The following is a 10,089-nucleotide window of genomic DNA, read 5'->3' as shown; positions in this document are numbered from 1 at the left end:
CGTTACAAATACATTTTGGGGCATGTAATCTGTAATCCAAGGGCGTAGATTAGGTTTTGGCATTGGTGGGGATGGATGATTCCACCACCGAACCCTGCCTCGTTTCTTTTTCCCCCTTTTTGTCTTTGCTAAAGACAAAAAAAAAGACTAACAAAAGGGAGAAATATACTTGCCTACATGAACCACCAAGTCATCATCCAATTTCACCTGTGATCTTGTATCACCATTACTCTCTGAGCTTTGTGTTGGTTCTTCTGTCACCTGATAAATAGGACATACATGACAATAAGAATAAAATGTGGAGCTGCTTCAGTGTTTCTGTCAGTTTGTGCAGATCTTGACTCATCAGTAATGTTTGTAGGCTGAGTGCATTTTTAAAACAATTTGTGCAAACTGCACTACAAGGTGGAATATTTGCAAAATCATGACTACCTCATGATATTTTGCCTCAAAAATTAACCCTATGAATATGTCAGTACCATTAGGATGAAATTATTGTGTCACCAACATGTTAACGTTAGACATATAATTTTAACAGCTTCTATAAACTAATATCCTGGCTGCTCGAGGCTCCGTTTTCTCTGACAGTTTCAATCAAAATTAGAAATGCTGCTCTGAGATGTTAGAACTAATAGTGCTGCCTGTTGTGCAGCACTATCGCGTTCGGTGTGAACGCACCGTAACACACCTTTTTGAGAAAAACTGTCTGAAAAATCCTCAGTACTATAAATTCAGGTCCTGGACATTTAATGAGAAAAGGGATTTCACTCAAACACTTGATTGTTTTTAGGAAACAGCAATTAATACTCAAAGCCTGCGAGTGCTCCACCTCTGCCTGCCTGAAACATGCATTCATTCAAAGTTTGGAGATGAAATAGAACAGATAATCACAATGGCTTGAGTTACACTTACAGCATGATTTCAAGGTTAGAAACACCCAGAATAACAGAGTTTCTGTTGCTGTTTGAAGTCTTCTATTAAAAACACGTTTCACACTTTAGCCTGTCACTAATCTCTCATGCGATGAAAAACACAGATGCCTGTGCTGTCACTCACTATGGAAAGCTGGCACGAGCTTTCTCATTATTAGCATAGGTCATCACTAGGTGTCATATTGTACCCATGTTTTTATCCCAATTACTGCAATGAAGAGAATTTAATTATTTTATGTTTTGAAATAAAATGTGCTTGAGCTCAGAATCTTTTAATTGTCACAGCTCTGGTTCCTTTTGACTCAGTGTTTTTGACTTCTTGTGTTTGTTATGGAAATGTTAACAATAACCTGCAACACACCCAGTGAGCTTGATTTGAAGTGGGTTTAATAAACACAATGTGGAGAGAGCATCCCAGTGAAACACCAGGACCATCTCTGAAATGTGGCCACCACCCTCACATCTTATTTACAGAGACACAGACAAAGAACATTCCTCAAACTCTTACATGTTGGCCCCTCTCACGGGGGGGCTATACCTCCTCCCTCACAGAGAGAATTATGACCTTGTTTTCTGCTTAGCTTTCACCTAAGGATTTACATCCCTGATAAGCAGAAGGAGCCTCACTATCTGTTTAACGTCTCTCATTACAACGGCCTCACTGTGTTAACTTTCCACATGCATGTAAAGGAGTGGCAGGAGTGCTCTTACTATAGTAAAGTGAGAAAGTGATATTACTATAACTAATGTGATATGATTAAATATGTGATTAATACATGAGAAAAGAAATCTGCCACCACATGTTTTAGTGTTACTTTGTATCATAGTTCATACTCTGGTTCATTTGTAGTCTTAGTTATTCTGTTTTGAGTTTCTTATATTCCCTGTTTAGCGTCTTGATGATCAGATTCCCTCTTGTGTCTTTGGCCTCTGTGTCTCTCTGTGTGTGTCTGTGTTTATATATGTTGTGAGTTATTGTGTCTTGCTTCCCTCCTCATGTTTCACTCTCTTCCCCCCTGCCTGTTATGTTTCTCATGTCTCCTCTCGTTCCCTCGCTCCCTCTAATCTACCTTTCCTCCACTTCTCTGTCAAACTCATGTGTCAGTCTTGCGTTCCTTATGTGTCTTCTGTTCCCTCGTCATTGTACTTTGTGTTTGCCGCTGTCTCCCTAAGTATAGTGTTGCATTCTCCCTCATGGCTGTGCGTTTCCCCCGTGTGCCTCTTCGTATGTTTAGTTTATATATGTCCCAGTAAAGTTTTGCATTATTTGCCTTTCAGTGTTTTTGAGTTTCCCGTCTCCGTCTGCATTTTGGGTGCCTGCATTATAACCGTCTATGACATTAATGTCAAACCTCTTTAGTGCAAACAAGATACTTACTCCAGTATATAAACTACACCTTGGACATCCATTCAAAAACACAATCATGACTGTTATAACTGTATGACTCTGATACAGGATATTGGACTGGATTATCAAAGTTAAAGAGGTAATTGCAGGCTAGCCAACAAGCTACCAGGCTAACAGCTGAGAAAGCTAACAGCTGACCGAGGAAACAGCTGACTGAACCTGCTACCAGTGGAACCAGATACAATGGGGCTGAAGAGGACTCCGTCAGCTGAGGAAGTCGGGGACATTAAAAGGTCTCTTTACTCCTTAATGGAGGAAATTTCCACTATCAGGTTGCAGCAGAAAAGTATCCTTGAACTTGTGGAGGTAAAGCTCCTTCACATCCAAAATGCAGAAAAATTACTAGACTACCAGGATCACATCACATTGTGCAACTCTCATAGACAACATTTTTACAAATGACATTAAAAATAAGACTGTAAGTGGACTCCTGATTAAAGACATAAGTGACCATCTTCCAATTTTTACCATCTATGATAGGAATTACAAGATCAATAAAGTGGACAGTAAAAAAGAGTACAGACAAGCAAGAACAGAAGAAAGAGTGAATGCACTGAAAAAAGATTTAATGAAACCGAACTAGGGTGAAATATATCAGAAACAAGACGTTCATAGTGCGTATAGTGAATTCCTTAGAATATTTACATTATTGTATAATACCAACTGTCCAATAAAGCAATATAGTAGGAAACATAAATATATGGGCTGTCCATGGATAAGAAAAGGTCTGCAAAATGCCTCTATAAAGAAAAATGCACTATACAGAGATTTCTTAAGAAAGAGAACTGAAGATGCTGAAATCAGATACAAAAATTATAAAAATAAGTTAATTAATATACTTAAATATAGTAAAAAGGAATACTATAAGAAGCAATTAGATATAAATAGAAATAATATTAAAAGTTTATGGGAAATACTGAACAGTGTTATAAAATGTGGGGCTGGACAAGAGAACTATCCCAAGTATTTAATTTGTAATGACCGTGAAGAATATAATATGGAGGTTGTGGCAATCTTTGGATTGTACTGATATTAATAATAATAATAATAAATTTTATTTATGAGCGCCTTTCAAGTCACCCAAGGACACTTTACAATAGGATCAAAACATAATAAAACAATGTCAAAATAAGAACAATAAAACAAAAAGCACAGGATAAAATTAACTAACAGTGGATTCACAGTGAATATGCAGATTTGAACAGATGGGTTTTGAGTTGGGATTTAAACATGGGGGAGAGAACCAATGTTTCTTATATTTGGGGGTAGAGAGCTCCACAGTCTGGAGCAGAGCAGCTGAAAGCTCTGCTTCCCATGGTGGTGAGGCGGAAAGAAGGTACAGCAAGCTGGATAGAAGAAGATCAAAGTCAACGGGCAGAACAGGTAGTGCTTAACAGGTAAGAAAAGTAAGGAGGAGCGAGGTTATGAATGGCCTTGAAGGTGAGCAGAAGAAGTTTGAATATTATCTGGAATTTCACAGAGAGCCAGTGAAGTTCCTGAAGAACAGGTGATGTGCTGGTAGGAGGGGTTCTGGTGATAATGCGAGCAGCAGAGTTCTGAACCAGTTGAAGCTTATGGGGGAATTTTTGGGGGAGACCATGCAAAAGAGAATTGCAGTAGTCAATACAGGAGGTAACAAGACTAGACAAGATTTCTAATATTTACGCTCTAGCTGCCGAGCTTTGGCCTTCAATGCTCGGAGGTCAGAGGTAAACTAGGCAGCAGAGTGAGCAAAGGAAACAGAGTGGGTTTTTATAGGAGCCAGAGAATCAAGGACAATGCGTAGACAATTATTATAATACAACAAGAAATCATCAGGAGTAGAATAGAAGTCCGGAATCTGAACATTGTCCAAACTGGTAGTGAGAATGTCCATATCAATGTTGTTGATGTTGCGGAACGAGATGAGACGGGTTGGCTTGGTAGAAGAGCAGCAGAGAGTGAGGTTAAATTAAAGGAGGAAGTGGTCAGTTATGGGGATTTCAGCAGCAGAAAGATTCGAGGGAGAAAGACCAGAACAGCAGACCAAGTCCAGGGTGTGTCCTTTAGAGTGAATGGCAAAGTCGATAAATTGTTTAAATTCAGAGCCTTCGAGACAAGAGGAAAAATCTCTGGTGAGCAGACGGTCATTATTATCCATATGAATGTTGAAATTTCCCACCAAGATCACATTTGGGGAGAGAGATGAAAGATGGGTTAGTAGATTAGCAAAGTCACTGAGGAAGACAGGGTTAGGTTTAGGGGGGCGGTATACAGTAGCTGATGGTGGGAATGGGTCCAGTCAGCTCACATGCAAGGCATTCACGGGAACTAAAGGTATCAAGATTAACTGGTGGGACATTCAAATGCTAGCGAAAGAAGATCGCGAGACCACCCCCACGACCTATGCAGCGAGGTTTAGAAAGGTAAACAAACCCCAGAGGAGTAGATTCATTTAGCTGAGAAAAGTCATCAGGTTGTTGCCAGGTTTCAGTTTAGCAGAAAAAGTCAAACTTACGGTCAGATAGGAGGTCTTGGATGAGAGGCCCCTTATTTGTCAGTGAGCGAATGTTTAGAAGACCGAAACTGAGTGGAGTATTTTCTTTTTTGCTAATCGCGGTCGGCGCCCTGGGCAGGTGGGCTAGAGATTGGTGGTTGACAGTCCGATCAGGGTTCCTGCGAGGGCGGCGAGTAGCAGACCAGAACGATTTAGTTCCATTGGAGTTATGGAAAATCCTGCGGGACCCGCGATGGATGTATCTCCGGCGAGGCTGGAAAGTGATGTCTGGGTGGTAGTGGAGCTCCGCCGGCGACGGGAGCGACAGCTGCTCGCGAAGGTGCAGGAGCTCAGCGGCTGTATAGCGGAGCAGACCAGCCATAGGATGGTAGACGAGCGTCAGGAGAATCCATAATAGTGCCGACCAGCTCAGAAACATCTTGGGCCACATCTTCGATTATGTGGAGGAAAAGGAGCCGAGCCAGCCGGAGCGACGAACAGGTAGGCTAAAATAGCTCAAACAGTTAAGCTAGTGCAGCTCACTGAGAAGAAGACGTCAGAGCACATTCAGCTGAAATAGCAGATGTTGAGGACAAGTGTTGCAAATCAATCCCTGGCTGAGATCGATCTGGTCCTGAGTGTGAATGTCCCTGTTCATTCAAATCTGAATCCAAATAATCTAAAATGTACCGGTGAGTAGCTCAGCCAGGCGCACCAGCGTTCACTCAAGCCGGAACCCAATTGATATTGATATGATAGTGGTTAAAAGATATAGTAAGGCTATTATAAAACCGTTTACGTACATCTGTAATTTATCATTTCAAACTAGTCGATTTCCAGACAGAATGAAAATAGCAAAAGTTATACCCCTATACAAATCTGGCAACAAACACCATTTCATAAACTGCAGGCCGGTCTCTTTACTACCTCAATTCTCAGAAATTCTTGAAAAACTGTTTAACAACCAACTGGAAAAATGTATAGATAAACATAAACTACTCACTGAGAGTACGGATCAAGCAGAATTCAATAGAATACATCACAAATTCCATAGACAAAAAGCAATATGTGGCTGGGTTATTCGAAGACTTGACAAAGGCATTTGACACTATAGATCACAATATATTAATAAGAAAACTGGAACGTTATGGTGTCAGAGGGGTAGTTTTAAATTGGGTCCTGAATTATTTAAGTAAGCAGTTTGTGAAATTAAATGGTGGTTGCTTCTTATGTATGGACATTGCTTGTGGTGTACCCCAAGGCTCAGTTTTGGGCCCAAAATTCTTCAACTTAAACATTAACAACATCTGTAAAGTGTCTAAAGTATTAAAAATGGTTTTCTTTGCTGACGATACAAACATCTTCTGCTCTGGTGATGATCTGCAGAATTTATTGGAGGATATGACTAATGAAATAAGTAAAGTGAAGTTCTGGCTTGATAAAAACAAATTATCATTAAATTTGAATAAAACTAAAATTATGTTATTTGGAAATAGTACTTTAAATACAATGGTAAGATTAAACTAAATGGTGTTGATATTGAAAGAGTCAGGGAAAATAAATTTCTGGGGGTAATAATAGATGAAAAACTGGAGTGCTCACGTAAGATATATTCATTCCAAAGTATCACGAAGCATTGCAATACTAAACAAGGCAAAGCAGGTATCACACGGGACATCACTTCATATTCTCTACTGTTCACTGGTTTCACCATACTTAAGCTTTTGTGCAGAGGTCTGGGGCAACAGCTATTAAACCACATTACATTTACTTTTTACTCTTCAACAAAAAAAAGCAGTTCGAATCATCCACAATGCAGGTTACAGGGAACACGCAAACTCACTATTTTTGCAGTCTGAAATATTGAAATTTGCTGATCTAGTGAAATTCCAAACAGCGCAAATTATATTCAAAGCAAAAAATAAAGAACTGCCAGATTATATTCAGAGTAAGTTATAATTTAAGGGGTTTTTGTAACTTCAAAACAGGGAAGGTACGTACAACAGGAAAAAGCTTTTGTGTTTCTGTGCATGGAGTGAAGCTGTGGAACAGTTTGAATATGAAACTGAAGCAATATCCAAACATAAAACAGTTCAAAAAGAGTTATAAAGATATGATCTTCTTGAGCTATAAAGAAAAGGGAAAATGTTGAAATTAAGTGAATGTCGCTATTTAGAAAACTTCATGATGTGATATTATAGTATATATTATATCAGAAATCTGTTCACTATTTTTATTACAGATTATATCAGTAAGGAAGCTGACTAAATATTGACTGATAACTTATGGCAAAGGGGTGGGATTAAATAAATGTGTACTTCTTCCCTCTCCCTTTCGACATGTAACTGAATCAGAACAGAAGCAATATTGAAATGTATTAACTTTATTTTGTATAGTATTTTTTCTCAGATTTTCTTTGCTAAATGTACCTGTATATTGTTTACATGATTGAAATAAATTAACAAACAGGCCCAAATACAGGAGAAGGACAGCTGAGAGTGGAAAAAAAATCACAAAAATAAATACTGCCAGATTTTCAACTTCGGTCTACAAGAAAATAAGAAGATCATGGGATTAGCCTCGATTGCACTTTGGACCTATTGACGGGACGCGCTCCGTCCCTTGATGCATGTACACTTTCAATTTCTGGTTGGGCTGCTTGGGTACAAAGTAAGTTTCATCATCAGATGATGAGCTTCATGTAAACATCTGCATGGAAACTGGATGCCTGGACTTCTCTGCTTACTTAGACCAAACCAAACCCTGAATTATGTTGGAAAATATGTGATGTTTTATGAAGGATCAGATAAGAAACAACATTTTTTAGTTGTTTTTGTGAAAAAATAGTTTAGAAAGGACTTTTACATTTTCATAATATTCATGGCTGTGTGGTAAAGCTGACATGATCTCACTTGTAATGGTTCAGATTGGACACTGTGACTGGCCGGTTCTGTGCTCCAGACCACATGTTTGATACCCCTGGACCCATGCATCGAAGTATAAACAAAAACGTGTCCACACTTTGGCCTGTGAAGAGTGAAAGCAGATATACGGCACTGATATCGAGCCAAATGCTTCAAAATGTTCCTTGATGATGTGATAAAGAAGTGGCGTTCCTCCTCCAACCACAAACAGGAAGCTCATGAAGCGAGCAGTGTCAGTGCTTGTACGACACTCACCACGAGACCTCTGAGCAGGATGGCTGCAGTCGCACAGCTCTGCTTCTCCCTGCTGTTCACTCTCATCAGCAACATTCATGCAGAAGAATTTATCGCCGTAAGAGAAGAAGGAGAGTCTTTACGGTTCAAGCTCCCAGATCAAAACAGCTCCTGCATCACCTCCAGACGTGTTGGTGAAGATACTCTGGTCCTGTGGAACATCTCTGACCCCTGGAAAGGAAACTTCACAGTACATGAAGACCTGACAGGATGATTCTCATTTCCTGAGACATTTCATGGTTCTCCTTCATTTACTCTAAAGAGCCTGACCCACTCAGACTCTGGACTGTACCAAGAAGTGTGCTGGACTCAGGGCAACGTGACATATGAGAGAAACATCAGCCTGACTGTGTGTAAGACAGTAAGGTGGGAAGAATCTATCACAAGTCCTGAAGACACTGTAGACGTACAATGTAAAGGAGCAGGTGAGAATCTGACGGTGCGTTGGATCAGACATGACAGGAAGTGGCGACCAGGAATGCCGAGTAGTTTCAAAGACAGAATAATTTTTAAGGTGAATAAAGACCAAGAAAGTTTCCTGGAGGTGAAAAACACATCACTTCTTCATGTCTTCAATGAACAACATACTGTTTACATCTGCCTGGTGATGAACCAACAGCAGTGTGTGAGCACTTACTCTGTACGTTTGACCAAAGAAATAAAGCTACGTTATGCTTCAGAGGGAGACACAGCTGTGCTGGAGTGTCCCTTCATGAACCCCATTCATGACCAGCCCCCAGTTTGGTGGATGAAGGAAGATATTGATCAAGAAATTGGTCAAAACTTCTCGCTGGTACTTCCATCACTAATGTTAAATGATTCAGGTATCTACTACTGTGTAGGTGAAAAAGTAATACATGCGTACTGGCTTTTGGTGTGCCCTAAATTTGGTCCACCTGCAGTAAAGGTTTTCTCAGAGGGAGATGAAGTCACTATGAGATGCTCTGATGATTGGAAAAATAGTCCTTCGGGCTTTATTAAGTTGATTCTAACAGAAGGTAACATTGTGTACGATGATGAGTTCTGCAGTGACAATAGAATCACTTGTTCCTACGACAGCCTGATAATCTCTAATGTCTCACTGGAAGATGCAGGAGAGTATGTGTGTGCAGGTTTTAATTTAAAGTTTGGGTGTGTGTCAGCAGAAACATTTGTTCTGATCTACAGAGAGCCCTTTGGGGTTTACTCGACCTTCTACAGAGTCAGGTGGATACTGCTCAGCAGTCTGCAGGTGATGCTTTGTGTTGTTGTGGTCTGTGTGACACAGAAAACCAGGAGAGGAGAGCAGCTTTCAGCTCAGACACACACTTAATATGCTTATAATAATAATAATAATAATAATAATAATAATAATAATAATAATAATAATAATACATAGAAGTGAAGAAATCAAAACAAAAACAAACAAAAATATTATTGTAGATATGAATCTGTGACCTGACTGGACGGTTCAGTCTCTTATATGATTATATATTTTAAACATTTTGCCTTTTTCTATCTTTCGACTTAATTCTTGTTTATTTCTGCTCATATTTTATTTCAGTTATAATGATTATGTGCTTTTTTGTTTTATGTGATTTGATGTTTATCCATATCTCATTCATGTATCTCTCAGAGTATCATTTTGAATATTCTTCTGTTTCTATCAGTGATCAGTTCGATCTATAATAAATGTTAGAAACCAGTTGTAAATGTATTCGTTCTTCACTCTGATGTGAATCATTATCATCTCTCTTGGAAAATGTATTTTGTTATTGTGTTTAAGAGCAGATTCATTACAGCACCATGTTCATCTGCACTATATTGTTTTCATTGTTGTGAATAAACATGATTGTCTGATACAGCAAACACTTCATAATATGGACGTTACTGCTTTGATTGTGTTTTTATATTCTCCATTTTTATTAGGAATCATTTCTGAAATAAAAATATCTAAATCTAATTTAACAGGCTGAACGTTGATGCTCTTCTGTCAATGACTCCATGATGATTTTAAATTTTAATAAACACACAATCCTCATATTTCAGTGCAGGATGTAGAGCAGAGTATATCAG

Source organism: Neolamprologus brichardi, chromosome 9 (genome assembly GCF_056152115.1).
Source record: "Neolamprologus brichardi isolate AB-2024 chromosome 9, ASM5615211v1, whole genome shotgun sequence".
Classification (NCBI taxonomy): Eukaryota; Metazoa; Chordata; class Actinopteri; order Cichliformes; family Cichlidae; genus Neolamprologus; species Neolamprologus brichardi.
This window is presented reverse-complemented; position numbering follows the sequence as displayed.